Here is a 23,883-nt window from a genome sequence, read left to right as displayed (position 1 = left end):
GAGAGTCTTAGAAGAGTCTAAAGCAGAAGTAGTAGTAGTGACGATGAATGTAATGGGTCATTAGTGAAAAGAGCGAAGAGTTTTAGAGTAAAAGAGAGGCTTTGCAACTGTTTGCGCAGAGGCCTAGGGCAAAAAACCACAGCTAAGTACGCGGACCCTTACAATCGAGTGCACAGGGCAGTTAGAATCTGTAAGAAGATCTAAAATATCAACAAAGAAAATTACTCTGGAAATATTTGTGTTTGATCTATTTACTTTTGTTATGAATAAATGCAGTTATGTTATGCTGAATAATGGGTTCATGATTTAATGCTATATTGATGCGCGAATCTATATGTTTTACATTGTTATCTGAATGTAAGTAATAATATCTGTTTATGCAAAGAACATATTGATGCATATTGAAGTTATCATATACTTAAGTTGATCTAGGTAAATACAGAAGTAAGAGTAATTACAGAAGTGTGTAAGTGGTTGATTCGCCTGGTTAGGGTCCGCGAATGACAGTTGTAGACCTTCACGAAGGTCTAGGGGGTGATTAAGAGAAGTAAATCGACGATCCCTAAAATGCTTATCGATTTGCGCAAGGGCAGAATTAAGGCATAAAACGACATCACTACCATCTCTGGGTGTGGAAACTTGGTTCCAGCATCACCCCATACTACTTCGAGTGATACTTCAGTCTGTGCTCTGTAGATTGATGTTGAAAGGGCCAGTAGTGTAGGGATTTGTTTGGCTAAATTAACACTAAACCTGGGTTAAGGCCCCCTATGCCAACAAGGGGTAATATCATCCCTAGAGGATTGGTTCCATTGGAAAGGATTTTTAAATCAAATGATGTCGCTACTAAGCCAACTAAGCAAGAGCTTGAGGAAGATTTGGAAGATTGTACTATTCACATCGATGAAGATCTGAGAAACATCAAATTAGCTAAAGGAGTTCCTAAGTAATACAAACAAAGGTACATGGACATTTTCTAGGAGTACATGGATGTGTTTCCCCGGTCATATGATGATTTGAATAATTTTTATCCTAATGTCATACAACACAAAATTCCTTTAAAAATAGGGGTGAAGCCATATAAGCAGAAGATCAGGCATATTAATCCTTTGTTGCTCCCATCAATTGAAAAGGAGGTGAAGAAACTATTACAAGCTAAGATAATTGTGCCTTTAAGGTACTCCGATTGGGTAGAAGAATGGATAAATAAGGTTGTGCATAGGTTTCATAAATTTGAATAAGGCCTTACTGAATGATAGTTATCATCTACCTACAATGGATTATATTCTACTTAAAGTGGTAGGGTATTCCCAAATTTCCATGATGGATGGTTTCTTTGGATATAACCAAGTTGTTGTACACCCTTAGGATCATAAGAAAACATCTTTTACTGCACCATGGGGAATGTTTATGCATGCCAGAATGTATTTCGGCCTCATTAACATTGGAGCTATTTTCCAGATAGTGATGGCTATAGAAATTATTGGACAGCGAGATAAATTTGTAGTAATATACCTAGATGACATAATTATTTTCTCCAAGTCAGATGAAGAGCACCTCAAACATTTGCAACTCACATTTGCAAAATGTAGAAGGTGTGGTTTGTCCTTAAATCCTAGGAAATCGTGGTTTGCTTTAAATCAAGGGAATATTTTGGGCCATATTGTAGCAAAGGAAGGAGTGAATATTGATCCCAAAAGGGTGGAAGCTATCAATAATATTCCTTTACCAAGAATAGGAAGGAGATTCAGGTTTTCATGGAAAGCATAAATTTTCTGAGGAGATTCATACCAAACTATGCTGAAATTGTCAAAGAAATCATAGAAATGTTGAAGAAGGACAAGGAAGTCAAGTGGATCATAGAAGCATGGGAGTCATTCTCTAGAATTAAAAAATCTTTTGCAGAAGCCCTGGTCTTAGCTAGCCCAGAATATTAGAGGTCATTCCTCATTTTCTCTTTTGCCTCTCCTAACACAGTGGAAGTTGTTCTATTGCAGAAAAATAATGAAGGATAGGAGTAGCCGATTGCATTTTTTAGGCAGGTGTTGTGAGATGTAGATTTGAGGTATAATATCTTAGAGAAACAAGGTTGTTCCTTGGCTAAAGCTCTAAAGGCCTTCCAAATTTATGTCCTGCAACCAAATATAATAGCTTTTGTTCCTACGGTTCTTGTGAAAGACATTCTCGTGTAGGGAGATAGTGAAGGCAAGAGAGGCAAGTGGATTCCCAAGATTCAATAATATGACATGTAAATTAAACCCACTAATTTGATCAAGGGGTAGGGATTAGCAAGAACATTGTTTGAAGCTAATTGTCAGGTCTTAGGCATAAACCTTTTAGTAAATATGGAAGAAGGAAGTAAAGGAGAAGAGGAGAAGAATAATATCAAGACTTCATCACAGAGAATTTAGATGAACTACATTGTCTCACAGTGGTATAAGTATCTGGTCCATTATTTAATTATCTTAAATTCCCATTGAATTTTGACAAAGTTAAATATAGGGAATTAACGCTGCAAGTCCAAAAGTTTTTCATTTCAAATGGCCAACTATACTGGAAATACCTGGTGGGGATTTTTCTTTTATGTCTGGTAGAAGAAGAGATTCATAAGGTGATTGATGAAGTCCATAACTGTGTATGTGGAGGACATTACAATTGGAGAGCCACAGCCCATAAGATCCTTAAAGCAAGTTTATGTTGGCCCAAGTTGTTTTGTGAGGTTCATGCTTACGTCATATCTTGTGAGAAATGTCAATTTTTTGTAGAGAAGTAGAAGATAACACCCCTCCCCCTGATCCCTGTTTTTGTGCAAGGACCCTTAAGGAAATGGGGACTAGAATTCATAAGAGAAATACATCCACCATGCAGTAGTCAAAACAAGTGGATACTTACTTCCACAGATTACTTCACGAAATGGGTGGATTCCATCCCAACTAGAAATGCAACCAATGATGTGGTCATAAATTTATGGAGGAGAAGATCCTTGCCAGATTTGGTTGTCCAAGGAATATTATCACTGAAAATTCTCAGGTGTTCGGGTGAATATTATAACATCATTGTAGGACACTCCACCACCTACTACCCACAAGGGAATGGACTGGATGAGTCTTCAAATAAAAATTTACTAAGGATTCTGAAAAAATACCATATTAGAAAATCAGAAGAACTGGGACTCACAACTAAAGTTTGCTTTATGGGCCAACAGAGTCACTACCAATAGGTCAACTGGGAAGTCTCCCTTTGAATTGGTATATGGAAAGGCTACCATTTTCCCTATCCAACTAGCCATGCCAGTGGCTAGAATTATACAGGATATTGAGGAGAATAAATCAGCTAGTAGAACTTCAAGAAACCAGAGGGGAGGTAACTCAAAATTTGATTAAATATCAGGAAAAGATGAAGGGTCTTTAGAACAAAAATGCAAGGGACAGATCCTTACAGCCAAGATATTTGGTACTCAGTTGGGATGTAAGGAGAGAGGACAAAAGAAAAACATGGGAAGTTTGATCCCTTGTGGTTTGGACCTTTCAAGATATTTGAAGAAAATGGAAACAACACCTTCCTACTGAAAAAGTTGGATAGTGAGGTGCTTGACTACCTTTGAATGGGAAATTTCTCAAGATTTATTTATAGCACTAAAGAGGTTCATTTTCACCCACTGTATATAGCAGTGAGCCATTTTACATACCATTAATGCTTTATGTCCTTGTTGTTTCTATTTTTGTTTTTGGTTTTTTTATGTACTTTAATAAACTTACTCCATGCCCAATGGATAGAAAACATTAATTTGCAGGTCCTCAATGCATTTCTTGCAATACATTGTCCCAAATTGGAGCCGATGTTGTCACCTATCATACCCTCTTGTGATTATAGCAAATGGTCTTATTTTCCATTCGTAGTATAGAAAAGGATGGGTGAAACCTTGGAGACCCAAAAAGGGAAAGCCTAAGCCCAAAAGATAAAAGGGATGGCTGACCATTAGGGCCCAATATCGAAAGGATCAGTAGGTAGCATAATTTGGATTTTGGGATATCGGAGGGCGAAAACAAAGCCGGGCCAAAATCAAAATGGGAAGGTCGACCATCTGGATCCCGATCTCGGAAAAATCATCAGAACCTAAATTTTAGAGGGTCGATTATTTCAGAGCTTTAGTGATCGGAACCTCGTAACTCTTTAAAAATTGGAATTCTATTATAAATCCCGAAGTGTGAGAATAATAAAAATACAATTGAAATTTTTGAAAACCCAAGGACCCAAGGGACCCTTTCTATCTCCTCTGAAGAAGACTCTTGGAAGCTAGTGATTAGCCCCGAGAAGCAGACATGGATGATGATGTCAGTATGATGTGGTTGTACAATGGACAGATGGCATTCAATTTTGGCATTTTTTAGGGCCTAATGGAGTAAATATGGGTGACATGTGTCATGAATAGGAAGGTGCCACATGGATATGATGATGTTAGCGTGGCATCATTTCGAAGACCATTTTTCATAGGATGGAGTTTTTGTAACTCATGTCAAATTGTTTTATCAAAAGTTATGGTTCAATGAAGGGGGCTCCAATGTTAAGTGGAATTCTGTCATGAGGACTCAGAGGTCTAAGGGCGTAGAAAGGATGGAGCACCCAGGTGCTATACAGAAATATCAGAGGTTGGAGTTTTCGAAACCCCTTTGAAATTGCATTTTGAAAAGGTTCCAATGAGAAGGGCTTCCGATCTAGACTGGAACATGGTCATGATATATCCAAAGAACCCAGTGCAGAGATAAGATTTAGAACCTAAGTGCTATGAACCATATCGGGAGGTGAATATCAGAACTCTTGTGTAATTTATTTTTGAAAAAGTTCCAATGAGAGGGGCTTCCGATGTGTTGTTTGCTCATGGTTGTGGGAGACTTAAACAAGCCAAGGGTGGGAGAAAAAATGCAAAGGGAGGTAGGCCTTGGATAGGATCCCAAAGTCTTTAGCACCCAAGCCCTGAGCCTATGGTCACAACACCCGGTCCTATAAGGGAGAAAGGGTGAGGGGGCTAAGCAAGAAGGAGCTAGGGGCATCGGAATTTTTTTTATTTCATAACATTTATTTGAAATTGAGTTATGATGGACGAAGGCTCTGATACTACAACCCCTAAGCACTATACTAGTCGTTATAGGTTGTGGTTGAATGGTGTATGAGAAATAAAGAACTCAACACAAATGGGTCTAAAGGCATCAGAACTTTGTTTTTTTATAACGTCATTTTAAATAAGGTTACGATGTGTTTCGGCTCCGAAATTGCACTATGGAAATGTGCTGGCTTAGGGGTCCTGACCCAGGTTCAGAGTTAGTTGTGCCAAACAAATACCTACACTACTGGCCCTTTCAGCATCACTCCATGTAGCGCGGACTGAAGTCTCACCTGAAGTAGTATGCGGGGATGCTGGAACCAAGTTTCTGCATCCAGAGATTAGTGTGATTTCTTTTTATGACCTAGATATGCCTTTGCACAGATCTCCAAGCCCTTAAGGCTTAGTGTTGTAACTACCCTCAATCAACCTCTAGACCTCCGCGAAGTTCTACGACTATTTTTTTCAAACCTTGAACAGGAAAATTAGCTACGTATGCGCACCATAGATTACCCTTAGATCAGCATTTACTCAAATCTACCTCTCGATAACTTTAATAGAAGGTGTTATGATCTTCGTGTAATCACTTAACATTAATTTCGTTTAGATAATAAGACGGATCAAGTAAATCCACGCATAATTACATCATTATTTTATAAAGACATCATTTCATCATAGCATATATTGCAATCATACATAACAGAAGTAAAGAGATAAAACACAAGAATTTCTGCAACAATCTTCTTTATTGATCTTCATTATAGGTTTACAGACTCAATACCTCCTTGTACACTCAGTTGCAAGGGTCCACGCACTTAGCTGCAGACACCACTCTAGGCATCCGTGCATTTAGTTGCAAAGCATTTTTCCCCTTTAAGACTTACTTCTCTACGCTAGATCTCTTCGTTCGTACCCATAGACAAAAACATCTATCTCCCTTAGACTCTCTAAGACACACCTATTTATACAATCCATGGTTCGCGGACCATGGGTAGATCTCAAAAGCTAACTCAACTTTACATGACTGAGGGTAAAAACCCTTTTTGACTCTTAACTAACTCCGCACTCTGTGTTCTCATTTTGCGGAGACTTTACATCTTTTTACATCAAAACTTGGGATTTTTCCCCAAAATTGACTTGAGGGACCCCATCCCAAAAAAATGTTAAGGGATGTATTGGGCTCTGATAATGTACCACAAAGGTAATAAATGGGTGGATGGGTCGGAAAATATGTCATGGTGCACCTTCAAAGCTACCAGACCTTATCAGGGCAAGCTCCAAGAGATGAAATCACACAGTTAGAGAAAGAAAGCGACATGCGAATTAGATGATAATCGTGGAGGAATATCATAACAGAAGCATGGCCAGATCATCATCCCGCCACTAATCCAGACTCTCGAGCCTGAGTCCGGCTAAGGTAATTAGGAATTGGCATGGAGATATTTTTTGTGTCAATCATTACACCTCCTGTTTCTCATGTTTTGTTAATTTTTTCATTTTCAAGAAAAAAATCAGATCTATTATGTAATCATCAAGAAGCTAGAACATCCGCATGCTCATAAAGTTGGTGGTTCAGATAGTTGTAGCACTTTGAAGATATTGTTTTACTACTATTTGATCTCTCTCTCTCTCTATAAAAGGAAATATGAACTCAGTAGTAAATTTTCCTAAATTCTATTCTTAGGGGTCTAAATTCTATCTTTTTGAGTGATTTTGAATTTTGTTTTCCGAGAGAAGTTCCAAGTTTTTGTCCAATTGCTTGTTCCTCAAGTGGTAATTGTTATACAAATTGTTAGCCTGTGATATGGACTCCATTTTTTAATATTAATGAAGAAGATCTGGTGATTTCAAGCATAGGAATGTGTAGTATGTGTTCTTGCTTCGTATGTCATTGCATATGTGTTTCTCTTCATGAGAAATTGTTTAAATTGTAGCTGTTGGATTCACTCTTAAATCATGGATTTAGTTATTTTATATTGTAGTTGACGTACTTATGAGATTGTATATTTACTATGTTATATTCTAGCAAAAAGTACCTATGAAATATTGAGTTGGAAACCTTCAAATGCGCTCCATAATTTATGCATTTCATTTCCTTATTCTTTCATGATTCTTCTAGGATTAACTTCTTAGGATTTTAGGTCTTTCCAGCCCTCTACGCTGAATTCCTTCCTTATTTTTTTCCTTCCCATCTTTACTGCAACGATAAATTGAGCTACATTACTACTTGTAGGCCACCAAACTTAGACATTTATTTTTGGGATGATCTGTATTGTTTTTGTATATGCTTGAATCTTCCTCTATGAAAGGTAATTGAACAAAATTTAAAATCATTTTTCATTTATATCTTAAGCAGCAATGAATTATCTTCAAGAGACTCATTAAGATGTAATAGGCACTTGTCTCTCCTAAACTCAAGGATTGTCTCTAGGAGCTACCACAGTGACCTTAGTACATATATAGGAGACAAAGGGTAGAATTACATTAAAATAGGACCATGAAAGGTTCTATCCCACCTCCTAATATAATAATTAAATGGATAATGAATTCTTATTAGTGCTTTCATATGGGGCCCAAGGGCCATAACATAACCTCCCTGTTTTAAAAAGTCATTTCACCCAAAGTTTGTAATTGGGGGTATTTCTTCATGAACTGCTCATTTTCCTTAGTAGCTCATTCTAGAGGATTATTCTTCCACTTTATTAGGTACTACATAATGGTTCTATTTTTAAGAGATAGAGAACATTGATCCATAATTTTTTCTAGTTGAATAATTAACTTCCCCTCTTCATCTAATTCTAAAAGTTATATTTGCACTGGCATAGATTGTCCCATAGGAATTTTTATGAAAGATAAATGAAAAACCTTATGAATGTGAGAATAAGCAAAATCTAACTCATATACCAAATTTCCAATCCTACAAATAAATTTTTAGGCTCCATAAAATTTTGGAGATAATTTATAGTTCTTTTTCTTCTTGAGTGTAAATCAATTATAAGGTTGTAGTCTCAAAAATAGCTAATCACCCTCCTCAATTTGTATCTCACTTCAATGTTGATTTTCTATTTGCTTCATCCTATTTTGCACCATTTGAAGGTTTTCCTCAATAATTGTCAAATTTTCTTTAGTTTTCTCCATATGTGACTCTATTTCTTATTATTTGAACCTATATTGTAAAACATATGAGATACTAGGTGTTTGGTATCCATAACAAGCCTTAAATGGGGTCGTTTTAGTAGATGTATGATAGGTATTATTGTACCACCATTCTACTTGAGGAAAATACTTCATCCTTTCAGATTTCTTATTTAAAGATAATATTTTATATAACCCTCTAAACATTTGTTAACTATTTCTATTTGACTATTTGTTTGTCCATGATATGTTGAACTCAATGCAAGTGTTATTTGACTCATCTTCCATAATTATTTCCAAAAATTAACTATAATTTTTTTTTTTCACTTATTATTACCTTAAGAATACCATGAAGTCTATCAATTTCCTTCATGAAAACTTCTACCACTTAGCTCAATATATATTTACTTTGAATTCCATAAAATGTGCATATTTTCTGAGCCTATTAATGTCCAAAAAAATGGAAAATTTACATTCAGATTTCGGTAACCTTGTAATAAAGTCCATTGATATTTCTTTCTACATTTTGTTATATATGTGTAATGGCTGAAGTAACCATGCATATTCTATTGTCTCTCCTTTATTTCTTTTATAGACTTGACATTCACTTACAAATTTTTGAATATTTTTTTCATTCCATCCCAAAAAAATTCTTTTATGATCCTTTGATATCTTTTAAGGAACCTCACATGTCCTACCATTGGAGAGTCATGGGAGTCCCTTAATATTTTTTTCTTCAAATTTGATTATGGGCATAAAAATATCCTTCCATTGTACCAAAGTATATATTCTTTCAACTCCCAGTGTTCGATAGAGTTCATTCCTTCCTTTATACATTGTATTTTTGTTTCATACTATTGTCATTTTGCAATTCATGGTGAGCTTCTTCTAGTTGGCTTGAAATATAATATGTAATAAAATATAAGGTTCAAACTTATTTTATTCAAGAAATAGCATATGCTACCATATTGTCCTTCCCCTTCTTTTAGATTATTTCAAAATCAAACCCTTACATTCTTACTCCCATTTTTGTTTCTCTTTTGTTGACAATATTTTGTCCAAAATGTACCTTAGGCTATCATGGTCTATGTTCCCATTATTTTATTGCATGTGTACTTTCTTCCATTTCTTTTCATATGTTTATTTCACCAAATATTTTTCCTTGAATTGTTTGCTTTCAGAAGTTAATGGCCTCCCTTCTTGTTTCAACATTTGTCGAATTCCTTATCATGTTGCACCACATTCTACTATGAAATTTTTCCCAAATTTAGGCATTGGCAAGACTAGTGTAGAACATGGAACCCTTTAATAGAGAGAATTTGAACCACATCATTCCATAAAAATGATTTTTCCTTTAAGAGATATGTGAGTGGGCCTACAATGTATGCATAATTCTTAAAATAAATTCGACAATATTATGTAAGTCCCAAAAATACTCTAAGACTCTTAATGGTCTTAGTAATAGGTAATTTTTGTAATAGCTTGGATCTTTTGAGGGTCCACCTTAACTCCTCCTTTCAAAACAGTATGACTCAAATAGTCTACTTCTTGTTACACAAAATCACATCTAGATATTTGTAAATATAAATAATTGTTCTCAAGAATTTGTACAACTTTATCGACAAGTTTATTGTGCTCATACCATGATTTTCTATAAATAAGAATATCATCAAAGAAAACCAACACACATTTCTAAGATGGGGTCAAAACATCTTGTTCATATAGCTTTGAAAAGTAGGAGCATCCATCAAGCCAAAAGGAATGATGAGGAACTCATAGTTCCCTTCATGTGTTCTAAATTTTTTTTTGGGATGCCTTATTTCCTTAATCTAATATGGTGATATCCTAATTTAAAATCAATCTTTGGAAAATAAGTCATTGCATGAAGCTCATCTAATATCTAGCCATCAATATTTGGGATAGATATGATTTGTCCTTAAGCGGGACACATCCTCCAATAATTATATTTTTTTATCACCATCATTATTGGAGCTAAAATTGAACTCCTACTATGTTGAATAATACTAAATCTACCATTTGTTGTAAAGTCTCTTCAATCTCCCCTTTTATTTTATGAGGTTATCTATAAGGCCTTTAATTAGGAGGAGTGATTACATGTATTAATTCAATTTTATGTTCATGATCTCTAGATGGAGGTAGATATTTAGGAATTTCTTGGAAGAGCCTATAGTTCTTTTCGAAGGTGTTTTTTAATTCCTTGGGAATATTTTCATCTTCCTGCTTAACTTCCATAGAATAAAGTTTAACCACAAACCCATTGCTATATTTTTTTAGGAGCGTTTCAATTCTATGAGTGTTCATGGCTTGAGAAGGTCTACATTTTAACCCTTTGAGATGAAATTTAACTCCTTCCCACTCAAATATCATGAATAATTCGTTATACTTTATAGATATTATATCTAATGTTCTCAACATTGAATCACTAAAACAACATATACACCTCCAATTGGAATGGCATACATTGAGATTTCCAATTTATATTCTCCCATGATAATTTTAATATTGTGTCTTTTTCCCATGTAATAGGTACTCTCTCCATTGGATTTAACTAACACTTGAAAAATTGTCACTATATATACAAAAAAAATTGAGGTTCTTTTCCAATCTTTTATCAATTAATTTATGGGTACTATGTGATTCAACAAGTATTATGACCCCTTTATTCTTAATGTAAGCCACAATATTTAGAGTTTGAGGAGCTGACAAACCAACCAATGCATGAAGATATATCTCACACCTATTTGAATCAATGTTCTGCATAAATTCTATCTATATCTCATTCTCTTTTATGGTGAAAAGTTCTTCCTCTCTTTGTCTAGATTCCTCTGTTTCCTCTTTGTCATTATTTTTCAAAATGAACAATTTTGTTTCCTAACACTTATGCCATTTTAGTATTTTTTGTTATAACTAAAGCACAGTCACTTTCCTCTTCTTTCTTCCATTTCCTTCTATGTATATAGGTAGGTTGAGGTATAGTTGTCTTGTGAAACCTAAAACAATATTTTCTTCATGTGTATTCTCCCATGGTAGAGTTATGTGAAGCCTTATTCTTGGCTTTAATATGACAAGAAAATTTCATAGGATCCATAAATCTTTTTGGATTTTTTAGGAAAATATCATGTTTAGTGTATTCCTTTAATCCACCCTTGTATGATTCCAATAAATTTCCATCACTTATGTTATCCATCCTTGTGGCCAAAATCTGAAATTCTGAAATATAATCTTCAATATCACCAAATTGCTTGATTCTTATCAATTATCTAAATTAGTCTGGTTCCCAAGCTTTGACTTATTGTGATTCTAATTCTCTTGTAAATAAACCCCATGTGCAATGATAAGAATGGTGATTCATTTTAACTACCCATTGATACCAATGATAGGCTTTTATCTCAAAGTTCAAATTTTTTATGTGAATCATTTACTTATCATCCATAACGTTGTGCAATTCAAAATATTATTGTATTTGGTGCACCCAAGTAAAGACCTCTGTTCCATAAAACTTCTTTAGTTAGACCTTAGCGAGGTCACTCCTTTATGAAACCATCCATGAGTAGCTCCATAATTAAATACAAATCCACTTGAAAAATTCTTATAATAGGCAAGTTGTTCAACTTAAGTATTATCTTTCTTATGAGTTCCTTTGGAAATGTTATCAATTTTTGGGAACCTTCCATTTATGGCTTCTATAACATTTTATTCCATTTTCTTCATATTCACATCCATTTATTCCTTGTTTTCATCTATTTATTGTTCAATGCCCCTTCTAACTCACTCTTCGAACTGTGACAACTAACTTTCCAACTTGGTTACACAGTAGTTAACATCATGTATTCCTACATGAGTCATGGATGAACCTTCAAGAGGTTTAATTAGTCTAGTAATTTTTAGATATTTCTTTGGAGGCATATTGGAAAATAAATATCATAATCCTCTTTATCACAACTTTAAATCACCAAAAATAATGGTTTTCTAATAAAAATTTATGCTACTTGTAAGTTCTACACCTTTAAAACCTTGATGTAGAGAATATATGAATGAATGAATGACATGTTTCTTTATATATTTATGAAACTTGAGCCATTTTGAATTTTAATTTCCAAGTTTTATTAAGCTTCATGTGCTAAGTGAAAGTTATGGTAATGTTTTTAACAACGTTTTGATTTTTTACATATTTCCATGAGAAAACTCACATAGTGTTCCATATGTCTATTTTTTTAAACATAAATTATAAATTTTTACATTAGGTACTTCATTATGTTTCTAAAATCTTTGAAAATTTCATAATTTTATGTATCACAAAAGAAGAAAAGTTATATCAAAAATCCCAAGCTCATTTTGTTTAATCTAATTTCAAGACCCTTCACAAACCATAACTTACACATGATATATATCTCAAATTATATATAATCATAATTTGATTTTTTTTACCAAATGTGCCTTGATATTTCTTCTTAATTGTCTCCAAATTTCACTCTTTGACTTGGAAAAAAATTAGAGCGAAAATGCCAAGATAAATCACTTAAAGCATAGTTCCAAGAACATTTCCCCTAGATGAAGGTTATTGCATATCCTATGAAATATTTAATTTCCATAATTTTGATCAAAATTGTGTCCACTCACATCAGTTGCTCAAATATTTTCAACTAACTTGTGTTGGACATTAGTATTTGAAGTAGAATCCTTGATAAACCGCTTTTTACTTTTTAAACGAGAATTTTGTCCTTGATTTTTTGGTTATGCAGCTTTAGCGCTTGTTTTACGCATACCACACATAGGCCCTACTTCATCAGTGATGCATATTATTCTTTCAATTTATCCTTTTCCTCTAGGATTTTAATACTCTACCATTTTAACATTCATTTCTAGTCTTTAGATATCTCTCTAAAACTTGTAGATCTCCACCTTCTCTTTTTAAATTTGTAATTTTCTTTCTCTTTTTTTTCATGTATGAAGTTAAGAATGTAGGAAAATGGTGTACTTGGTTGTCATTTTTGGGAAATAGAGAAATCTCTTCATGACCAGCTGTAGTAAAGGTAGAAAAATAATTATCCTCTACTAACAACAAATGAATAAGGTTATTTGTCATCAGTTGTGGTAAATGGTGAAGGTTCTCTATTATAAACTTCTCGTGTCTCAAGATATTCATAAAAATATTCTTGCTGTATATCGACCTCATGAATTAGTCAATGGTTTCTTGTGGAATATTTTGTTTGGGGTTTCTTTGCTAGTTTTTCAAGCCATGAATCCTCTCCTTCATTCTCTAGATTATTTAATTTATCCTCCATGTGTTTATGCTTTAATTCCCTCATCATAGAATATGTGACACTGCTCTGATATGTTATAACTTCTCTCTCATTACTAGGATTTATTTCCAATTTTGCTTTTCTTTGTTTGCTTTCTTGCAATACCTTGCTCTCTTCCTCAAAAACCCTCTTGTACATTCTTTGTAAAATTTTCACCTTGAAACCCATTCTATAATAAAAATTGTGAATGGGTTTTGTTTCTATTTTGCAACCCAAAAACAACAATCATCTTCGTCAAACCATTACGATATAATTTTATATTTATAATGTTGATTTGTCATTGAATGCCTCGTGCCATTTTTGTAAGGTTCCTCAATAAAATAAAATGGAATATTAACAAACTTCTTAGTTTTCAAATGTAACACAAGCCTAATATCGTGTAGGAAAATTAAGTTATACCTACCTCCACACATTATGTGTTTTTGAATAAAGAAGACAATGTATTTCCAAGGGTATAAGAGCCATAATCAAGGAACTGTGTTTTCTTTAGTGGATGCTATCTCGCTTTGTCAAGAAATGGGGTCTGGGATGTTTCCTCAATGGATTTATTATTAACCACTTATCTCCTTCTTGAGGTATCCCTATAATAATTAAAGATCAATTTCTATGAGACATGTAGAGGTGAGTTCTATACTTGAGCACACTCCCCATCAAATGTATGTGCAATTTCCTTTGTTACCTCCAATTTTCCCTAAAACTTTTCAAATAATTGTATCAAGCAAAATTTCTATAGTCTGTTATGACACTTAGAATGGACATCCAACACCCACTCCTTCTGGTTCAAACCTAATCTGTCCTTTGTTGGATAAGCATAGCTTGGTTGTGATCTCAAAGCACCGTTTTTTGCTAATTATGTGTAGTTTGTTTGAAGTAAGAAAACTTCAAATGAATGGTGTTAGTGTATGGTATTAGATATTTTGGTTTCTTTTTCAAAATATATTAATAGATAGGTAAAACTTCATCATACTATTTAATTACAACCAAAATTCTTATCTTTTAATGATTACATATCAAATATTAGTATAACAACTAATTGGGGGTTTATAGGGAACATACAGATAGTCATGATACAATGGAATCATCAATGTCATATGAAAGGTTAGACATATTTAAGAATTTAACTACTATTATTCATACAAATAAGTATATATATATATATATATATATATATATATATATATATATATATATATATATATATATATATATATATATATAATAATATATATATATATACTAAGTAGACTTTCTAATTTTAATTTCCTAATTTTAACAAGGTTAAAATATTCTAAAATTATTTTTACCGATCCTCAATTGATGCAATATGCTATGGATTAGCAAAAAATTTCAAGGATGCTTTTTGGACTAGAACCTTGATATTTATAACTCAATTTTGATTGATAATAGTACTTTTATTTATGAATAGAAGAAAGATTATTTATTTCATGATTCGTCTATGACTAGAACTTTTGTTGCTGAAGATTGCCATGATTAAATCTTTCGCATTGATTCTGTAACAACCCCATGTTAAAAATCCATGTCATAAAGATAATAAAGGAAAAATAAGACCAAGTTCATGGGACACATATCCCAAGCTAAGTGTTGGGAAAAACATCCTAATTGGTGGTCATTTGGTTTATGGCTAAGGAAATTGGCAAAGGAAATGGGAAAGTCTTTGAAAAGTCAAGATGTATTAATTGTCAGTTTATTTATGAAAATAATGGAAATTAGGAGAAAAGGAAGGTGAAAGTTCACAGGTTGCATGTGAGGAGGAAAATGGAGGAAAATAATGGAAAATGAAGAAAATAGAGGACTCATGGATAAAAAGGCTTCTGAGGATTAATTCATAAACTTTTCTCAATTAAGTTTTGGAGCTATATCTCTATTCTCTCTCACATAATTTTTCACACTTAGAGAATTCTTGGAGCACTCTAGCATTGGAGCAAGGAAATCAAAGGAAAGCAAAGATCAAGCAAGGAAGAGTTTGATCAAGCTACTAAAATGAGATTACTTGTAGGTATCGAGTTGCATGTGTGATTTCCTTGCTAGTTTTGGCATGCATGGTACATGCATGTGTGTATTTGGATCTCTTGTTGTTATTGACATGGTATTTTCCAAGTGTGAGAGTGGTTTTCATCTTTGCCTTGCCATTTCCGGATAGCCATGTTGTGATGGGGTTTCTCTTATTTGGTTGAGCTGTATTACCTGATGTTTTCGAAACTGAATGGAGCAGACTTAGGGAGAAACACGAGGCATAGGAATCCTTGTACTAGTGAAGGTGGGATTGTGGTAAAGCATGATTGTGTATACCCTCGTTGGGCTTAAGAATCCTTGATCAGTGAATGGCAAGGTATACGGTAAATCCTAGAGGATGGAGATGAAAAAATCTCTCACAGTTTGGGTGGTGATATCTAAAAGCATCCATGCTTGTATAGGCCTAGTGATCCCAGGACCGGTATATGGTGGGATTGTGGTAAATCGCGGTAGTGTATGTTTCTTGTTTGGGCCAAGGAATCCCTTGGTGGGATTGTGGTAAAGCCTAGTTGTATAGATGACGGATTGGACCTAGGAATCCCTTGATGGAATTGCAGTAAAGCCTAAGGAAGCCCTAGTTGTTTTGTTATAAGTCCCACATTCATGCTTGGAATATGGCATGGGGGTGATTGCTGAAAGAAATATTTGGTTCAACCCAATCTATGGTTGGGTGGTGCATGGAAGTCCCTGACTTGTTTGGCTTTTGCATATGTTAATAAGATCTATTTTTCTCATGTACTAGATGAGTAAATATACTTGTTAATATGTGTTTTTAATGGTTGTTATATCATTTTTGTTATGTTGGTTATATGTTGTTTATAAGCATGGTTGATGACAAACTTGATTTATAGATCTCATCATCTTTTGGTTGGTAGATGATATTTTAATGAATGAATGACCTAATAGATGATAATGAAACGATTGTGAGAGGGCATCATACCTTCTTGACAATTCTAAGATAATTATGAAGTACCTGTGCTTAGACGTGTTTATATGACCTTTAGAATACATGTTCATGATGTGTTTGATGGAATGATTGTCATGGCTTGGCATTTTCTGGTCAAGTCCTTATTCAAATTTTACATTAGAGGCCTTGTCCTCTTTTTATTTATCATTTCTGGGAGTTTCGTCAAGTTTTGGGCAGAGGCCCGAGTCTTGGCCTTGAAAACATGGTTGAGAATCCAGGGCCACTGGCATATAATTACCTAAAAAAGGTCGCAGTCGCATGGATTACTTGTTGTGAGAGCGACTCAAGGATCTCAATCACATGAAAGGCTTTTGATGGGAGCAATTGGGGTTCTAGTTTAGCATAACATCAAGTTGTCTCGGGGGTTGGACACCTGGAGTGGTTGGTTAGCCCCTGGGTTCTGTAGCTCTTGAGGAAGGTAATATTGGCCTTGTCTTGTAGGTTCCACTTACTTAACTGTACATGGGGATTTGAATCATATCATAGTATCTCTTTGTCACATGTTCACCCCGGTGGACTAGTCAGCTTGACTAAATGTGGGAGGAGGGTGTTACAAAGTGGTATCAGAGCATGGTTCAACCCTTGGACTAGGTGGGCAGAATGTGGTTGTCATTCATACATGTAGGTTGTATATGTGATTGTTATATATGCATGGTTATGGTCATTGTTACAGTTGTGTTTTCATTCTGAAGTTGATGATGTTGTTGTTGGGATGTTTCTGTCTTTAATGCATGTTGGTTGTATATGCATTTTTCATGCATGCCAGTGTCTATATGTTGTTATGCATGCATTTTCATGGTTATTGTTATGCATGCATGGTAGGCCAGGAATGCATCATGGAGGTCATTATGTAGTTTGTGTCATCAAGATTGTAATGTGTTAACTAAGATAGAGTAGGAGAAGCAAATTATTAGAGTGAAGTTGCAACATTGGACCTCAAGGTAAGAGCAGATCATCATACAGGTTTGTATGGTGGGTATGCATGTATGTTGGTTAATGGTTGCATAAGACTTAGGATTATGTACATGTTTTTTAGTCAATGGTTCTTGCAGTTGCATGTATGATAGATGTTAGTTAATCAATGTGATCATATTTATATGCGTCGGTTAGTCATGAAGGATAGTAACTTGTTTTTATATGCATTTTGGTCATATCCATGATGATTATGGTTATGATATTCAGGTATGAGTCGATATATTTGTGATATTGTGTTCTACTTGTGCAGATGTGATAGCCTCCCCTAACATACATTGAGGTATGAGTTTGATTATGTTGTCTACTTGGTTTATCTAGCATGGTATGTTTATAGGTTGTTTGAATGTTTGATTAATTACATGATATGAGTATGTGTCTAAAAGATTGCATGAAGAAATGATCTTGTTTTAATATGGTCGTGCTAACATAATATGTGTTGAGACAACTAATATGTATTTGAGTGTAAGTAGGTTATATTTGTAGCATTATGTCTTATAACTGTTAGTTGATTATGACATGGTTGTTAGCCTTGGTAAAGGCTTATTTCAAATTAATAGAAATAATGTCTTGATATTTGGAAAGTGTGACTTATTTGTTTATATAACTAACAACTAGCTGATGTGATAGTAGATAATACGTCTCAATTGTAGCAAGGTAAAAGGTAAAAGAAAGGAATTGGGTGAGGATTCCTTTGACTGTGTTTGGAAACCGCAATTTCAAATGAATGAGTGCTTTACATGAATACATGAAGTCTTCTTAACCTTGATTTCATTTGACATTATGTGGATATGTGCTATATTCATGGGCATGTATTTGATAGATATAACAATTGGTTTTCAATTTTGGTTGGATTCATCAAGGAATTGGAATCCCTTGAGATATTATATTTGTACATGTTCAGTTACAGGGTATCATTCTTTACACATGAAGATAAGGTAACCAGTATATTGTTATGTTTACTTATGCACTGACAGTTATGTGTTTATGGTAGTATGATGTAGGGGATTGCATGGAAAAATAGATTTCCGTGAAATCTTGAACAAGGCTCGGGTTGTGCTTTCCTTTGGAACCATGGGGATTGAGTCATGGTGTTTGTTTCTAGCCTTGTGTTTTTGGTCTTTTGTGATTTTTTGCACTTGATTTTGGTTTTTTTTATATGTAGTGTATGGCCATACCACTTTGCTTGTGGTGTCATATGGCTATTGGTTTTTCATGGTTTTCTCTTATTTTCTTCGCGGTCTTAGCTTTTATGTTTTGAGAGTCTTGGGACTTGGTTGGGGAAAGAGGAAAGTTAGTGTTGCTCAGGGAGAGCTGAATTAAATCCAATAGGTAATGTAAGACCTAAATGAAGCTCGGTGCATAAGTATGTGAAGTTGAAGGCAAGAATACAACAACCAGTTGGAATGATTGGCTCCATTTAGGATAAAAGGAAAGTGGCAGGACAATCATGAGAAAGATAATAGGAAAGTTAAAGTAAAAGGATTTGAGGTATCAGATGCCTTGTTGGGAACTATTGTTCTCAATGTTGTGCATGAATAAAGGGAATTATCTTAACCTAAACCTTATGATATATGGTAATTATGTTGTTATTATGATTATGATGATGTCTATATATGTATAAATGTATGTCCGTATGTTGTTGTCTGATAGGGTCGTTAGGAATCATGATTTTTTTATGTTGATGTTTATATGTATATATGTATATATGTATTTCATTGTCTGATAGGGTCATCAGGAATCATTCTTATGGAGGAATGATTGCTTATGTATGTGAATGGCATGAAGAGGTTCCTGGTTTATGAGGAATCAAGTGGGAATAGTAACCCTGACATGTCTACAAGGATAGTATCATGTTGATATGAATTGATATTATATGCTTGTACTATGTCTATTTTTATCTTATGGGTAGGTTGTGCCAAGGGATATGTCATGGGAACGAATGCAGCATGATCTCTGACATGTTGGTACAAGCATGGATGGTTGAAATACATTGGAAGCAAGGCCGCCTAGTAGAGAGAGTGTGGTCTTTGTATGTGTGGTAATATTGTTGTGTATATCTTGTACATGTTGTACCTCTAGTGTTGTGTGCATGTGGTGTTGTGTATAGATGGTGTTGTGTACATGTTGTCTATGTAGTGTTGTGTACATATGGTGTTGTGTGCATGTTGGATATGTGGTGTTGTGTACATATGGTGTTGTGCACATGTTGGATATGTGGTGATGTGTACATATGGCATGGTGTGCATGTTGTACATATGGTTCTATGTACCTGTGGTGTTGTGTGTATGATTGCACATGTGGCATTGCATGCATGTGGTGTCATGTGTATGTTGTACATGGGGTGTTGTGTGTAGGTGGTGTTTTGTACATATCATGCATGTGGTGCTATGTACATGTGGTGTTGTGTACAGGTCATGCGTCTCGGGCTGTGTACATGTGGTGTTGGGTACATGTTGTGCAGGTGGTGTTGTGTACATCTCATACCGTGTACACATTGTGTAGGTGGTGTTGTGTACATGTTGTGCAAGTGTTGTTGTGTACAAGTGGTACTATGTACATGTTGTAAATGTAGTATTGTGTGCATGTCGTACATGCTATGTTGTGTGCATGTGGTATTGTGTGCATGTTGTACATGTTGTTTTGTGTATGTGTGGTACTTTGTATGTGCATTGCGTAGTCGTGGTATTGTGACATGTGTATTCGTTATGTTTTACTTTGTGTATGTATTTTGTTGTGTTGTACACCGAATGTAGGTGTACTTATTGTATTGTGTTGTACAGTGGATGTAGGTGTATGTATTGTGTTGTGTTGTACACTGGATGTAGGTGTATGTATTGTGTTGTGTTGTACACTGGATGTAGGTGTATGTATTGTGTTGTAATGTACATCGGGTGTAGGTGTACGTGTTGTGTGGTACACCAGATGCAGGTGTACCTATTGTGTTGTATGTCGGGTGTAGGTGTATGTGTTATATGTTAGGTGTAGGTGCATGTATTATATGGTGTTGTATATCACGTGTGGTTGTATGTGTGTGATTCACACTATGTGTATGTGTACGTGGTTGAAGAGAAGGCACTAGGAGGTTTTCGAGTGTGGAAGCCAATCTGGTGTGCATAGATATAGGACAAAGGATAAAGGTAGAAGCTAAGGATCGATTAAAGTGTAAGTATCAACATTTTATTTCAGTTTTAATTATGCATGTGATCTATGATTATGGTTTATAATGATTAAATGTGATATATGATTCTGGTTTATGATGGTTGCATGTGATATATGATTTTGATTTTGATGGTTTCACTTTGAGCTAACTGAATGTGATATTTTATTCATGATGATTTGATCAAACAACTCCTTGACCTGTTGTGACAGGAAGTAAGAAGGATTGCAAGCGTACCTCATTAATGAGCTACCGACGAGGTTTGATGTGAATTTATTTCAATTTATTTTAAACCTAATGGAAATCATGTGTGTCGTACAAGAAAGCATGAAAATGCCTGGTTTCGATGGTTGAAACTGACTGGAAGAATTAGCAACAACAACAAAAGGAATTGGAACAGGCATTAATACGTTGATAAAGCACTTCAAAAGCAAGATCGTTGTGGGACACTAGTACCCAATAATGTCCACTGATTTCCATGAGCATGATATGATTGGTATGATGGTTTTGAGGCAGGTATATGCCTTGGTTTTTTGACCTTCCAATGTGAGGAAAACTTGACAAGGGATGGATCACCAGGGAAAGGGGATTTCAAGGAACTTGGAAGGTGAGTGACTACACAAAAGGGGGTGACCAGATTTCTGAGGGACTGTGTAGTAGAGAAGGGATGTCAGGGATGGATTTTTTTTGTCATTAGCATTTTCCGAAGGAATTAGATGCACATTGGGAGTGCACCCTGGACCAATGAGTCGGTAACTTTTCACTAAGGGGAAATGTTGCGTAGGATTGTAGTGCTGGACATTAGATGCAGGTTTGACTTTGGCAGTGAATTTTGGAATTCCTTGGAAGGAGGTGAACCCTGGTACTACTTTTGAGGGTGGAAGTGTGAGCCTTTGGATTCCCTTGTCGATTGATACAGGAATCGTATCCTTTTATTTGTTGGTTAGAGAAAATGTGCATATGTATATGTGTATATTATTGTAAATATCATAATGAGTTACATTATGTAGCTCTAGTAAATGGTATGATTGTCATGTTTTCAGTATGATTTCATTGTAAATACTGCAACGAGTAGTCTTATAAAGCTCCATGGGTAGTATGTTTTTGTTTTCAGCAGTCATGTTGCTTGTAGGTGTCATTGAACACCAAGGACAGTGTTCCCATAAGGGGTAGGGTTTTGTGAAAACACTGGGTTAAAAATCCATGTAATAAAGTTCATAAAGGGAAAATAAGACCAAGGTCATGGGACACTTATTCCAAGCTAAGTGTTGGGAAAAACATCCTAGTAGGTGTTCATTTGTTTTATTATGGCTAAGGAAATTGGCAAAGGAAATGGAAAAGGATTTGAAAAGGCAAGACGCATTAATTGGCATTTTATTTATGAGAATAAGGGAAATTAAGAGAAACAGAAGCTGAAAGATCATAGGTTGCATGTGAGGAGGAAAATGAACGAAAATAATGAAAAATGAAGAAAACAGAGGCCTCATGGATGAAAAGTCTTCTGAGGATCAATTCACAACCTTTTGTCAGTTCAAATTTGGAGCTCTCTTTCTCTATTCTCTCTCTCACATACTCTTGCACACTTAGAGCATTCTTCGAGCACTCTAGCATTGGAGCAAGGAAAGAAAACTAAGGAGAAATAAGGCAAAGGGAAGCAAAGATCAAGCAAGGAAGATTTGGATCAAGATGCTACATGGTGGTTACTTTCAAGTATCAAGTTCCATGTGTGATTTCCTTGCTAGTTTTGGCATTCATGATACATGCATGTGTGTATTTGGTTTTATTGATGTTATTTGCAAGGGTTTTTCCAGGTGTGATAGTGGTTTTCAGCTTTGCCTTTCTATTTTTGGATAGTAATGGTGTGATGGGGTTTCTCTTATTTGGTTGAGTTGGATTTCCGAATGGTTTCAAAACTGAGTGGGGTGATCTTAGGGAGAAACATAAGGCCTAGGAGTCCCTGGACCAGTGAAGCTGGGATGGGGTAAATCCTGATGGTGTATACCTTCGTTGGGCCTAAGAATCCTCGATCGTTGAATGGTGTGATATATGTTAAATCCTAGATGGTGGAGATGAACAAATTCCTCACGATTTTGGTGGACTGATCCAAAGGAATCCATGCTTGTATAGGCCTAGTGATCTCTTGACTGCTATATGGGGGGATTGTGGTAAAGCCTGCTAGTGTATGTTTATTTTTTGGACCCTAGAATCCCTTGGTGGGATTGCAGTAAAGCCTAGTTGTATAGATGAGGTATTGGGCCTAGGAATTTCTTTGCGGGATTGCAGTAAACCCTAAGGAAGTCCTAGTTGTTTGGTTGTAAGTCCCATATTCATGCTTAGAATAGGGCACAGGGGTGATTGGATGAAAGAAATAGTTGGTTCAGCCCAATCTATGTTCAGGTGGTACATGGAAGTCCCTGACTTGTTTGGATTTTTCATATGTTAATAAGATACAATTTTCTCTTGTACTAAATGAGTAAATATACATGTTAATATGTGTTTTTAATGGTTGTTATATCATTATTATTCTGTTCGTTATATGTTGGTTATAATCATGGTTGATGACAAACTTGAGTTATGGCTCTCATCATGTTTTGGTTAGTATACGAAATTTTAATGAATGAATAATCTAATAGATGAAAATGCAACTATTGTGAGAGGGCATCAGAATTTCTTAACGATTCTCATATAATTATGAAGCCCCTATGTTCAAATGTGTTTATATTACATGTAGCTTACATGTTCATGATACGTTTGATGGAATGATTGTCATGGCTAGGCCTTTTCAAGACAATTCCTTGTTCATGTTTTTCATCAGAGGCCTGATATCTTTTTATTTATCCTTTTTTATAGTTTCAACAAGTTTTGGCTTCGAATCTAGGGTTGATGACACAAAACTACCTGAAAATGGTTCCAGTCGCATGGATGCCTTGTTGTGGGAGCGGCTAGAGGCACTTTGTCGTATGGAAGGCTTGTCATGGGAGTGACTAGGGGTCTAGTTCAGTATAACATCAAGTTGTCTCAATGTTTGGACACCTGCAGTGGTCGGTTAGTCCTTGGGTGTCCTATAGTTCCTGAGGAAGGTCAAATTGGTCTTGTCTTGTCAGTTCCACTTCCTTCACTGTACATGGGAACTTGAATCATATCACAGTAACTCTTCATCACGTATTTACCCACGGTGAACTGGTTAGCT

This window comes from Pinus tabuliformis, chromosome 3_2, assembly GCF_031772625.1.
Source record: "Pinus tabuliformis cultivar Carrire ecotype Pingquan chromosome 3_2, CPIR1, whole genome shotgun sequence".
NCBI classification, from domain to species: Eukaryota; Viridiplantae; Streptophyta; class Pinopsida; order Pinales; family Pinaceae; genus Pinus; species Pinus tabuliformis.
The sequence above is the reverse complement of the archived record's forward strand: the minus strand, read 5'-3'. Positions refer to the sequence as shown.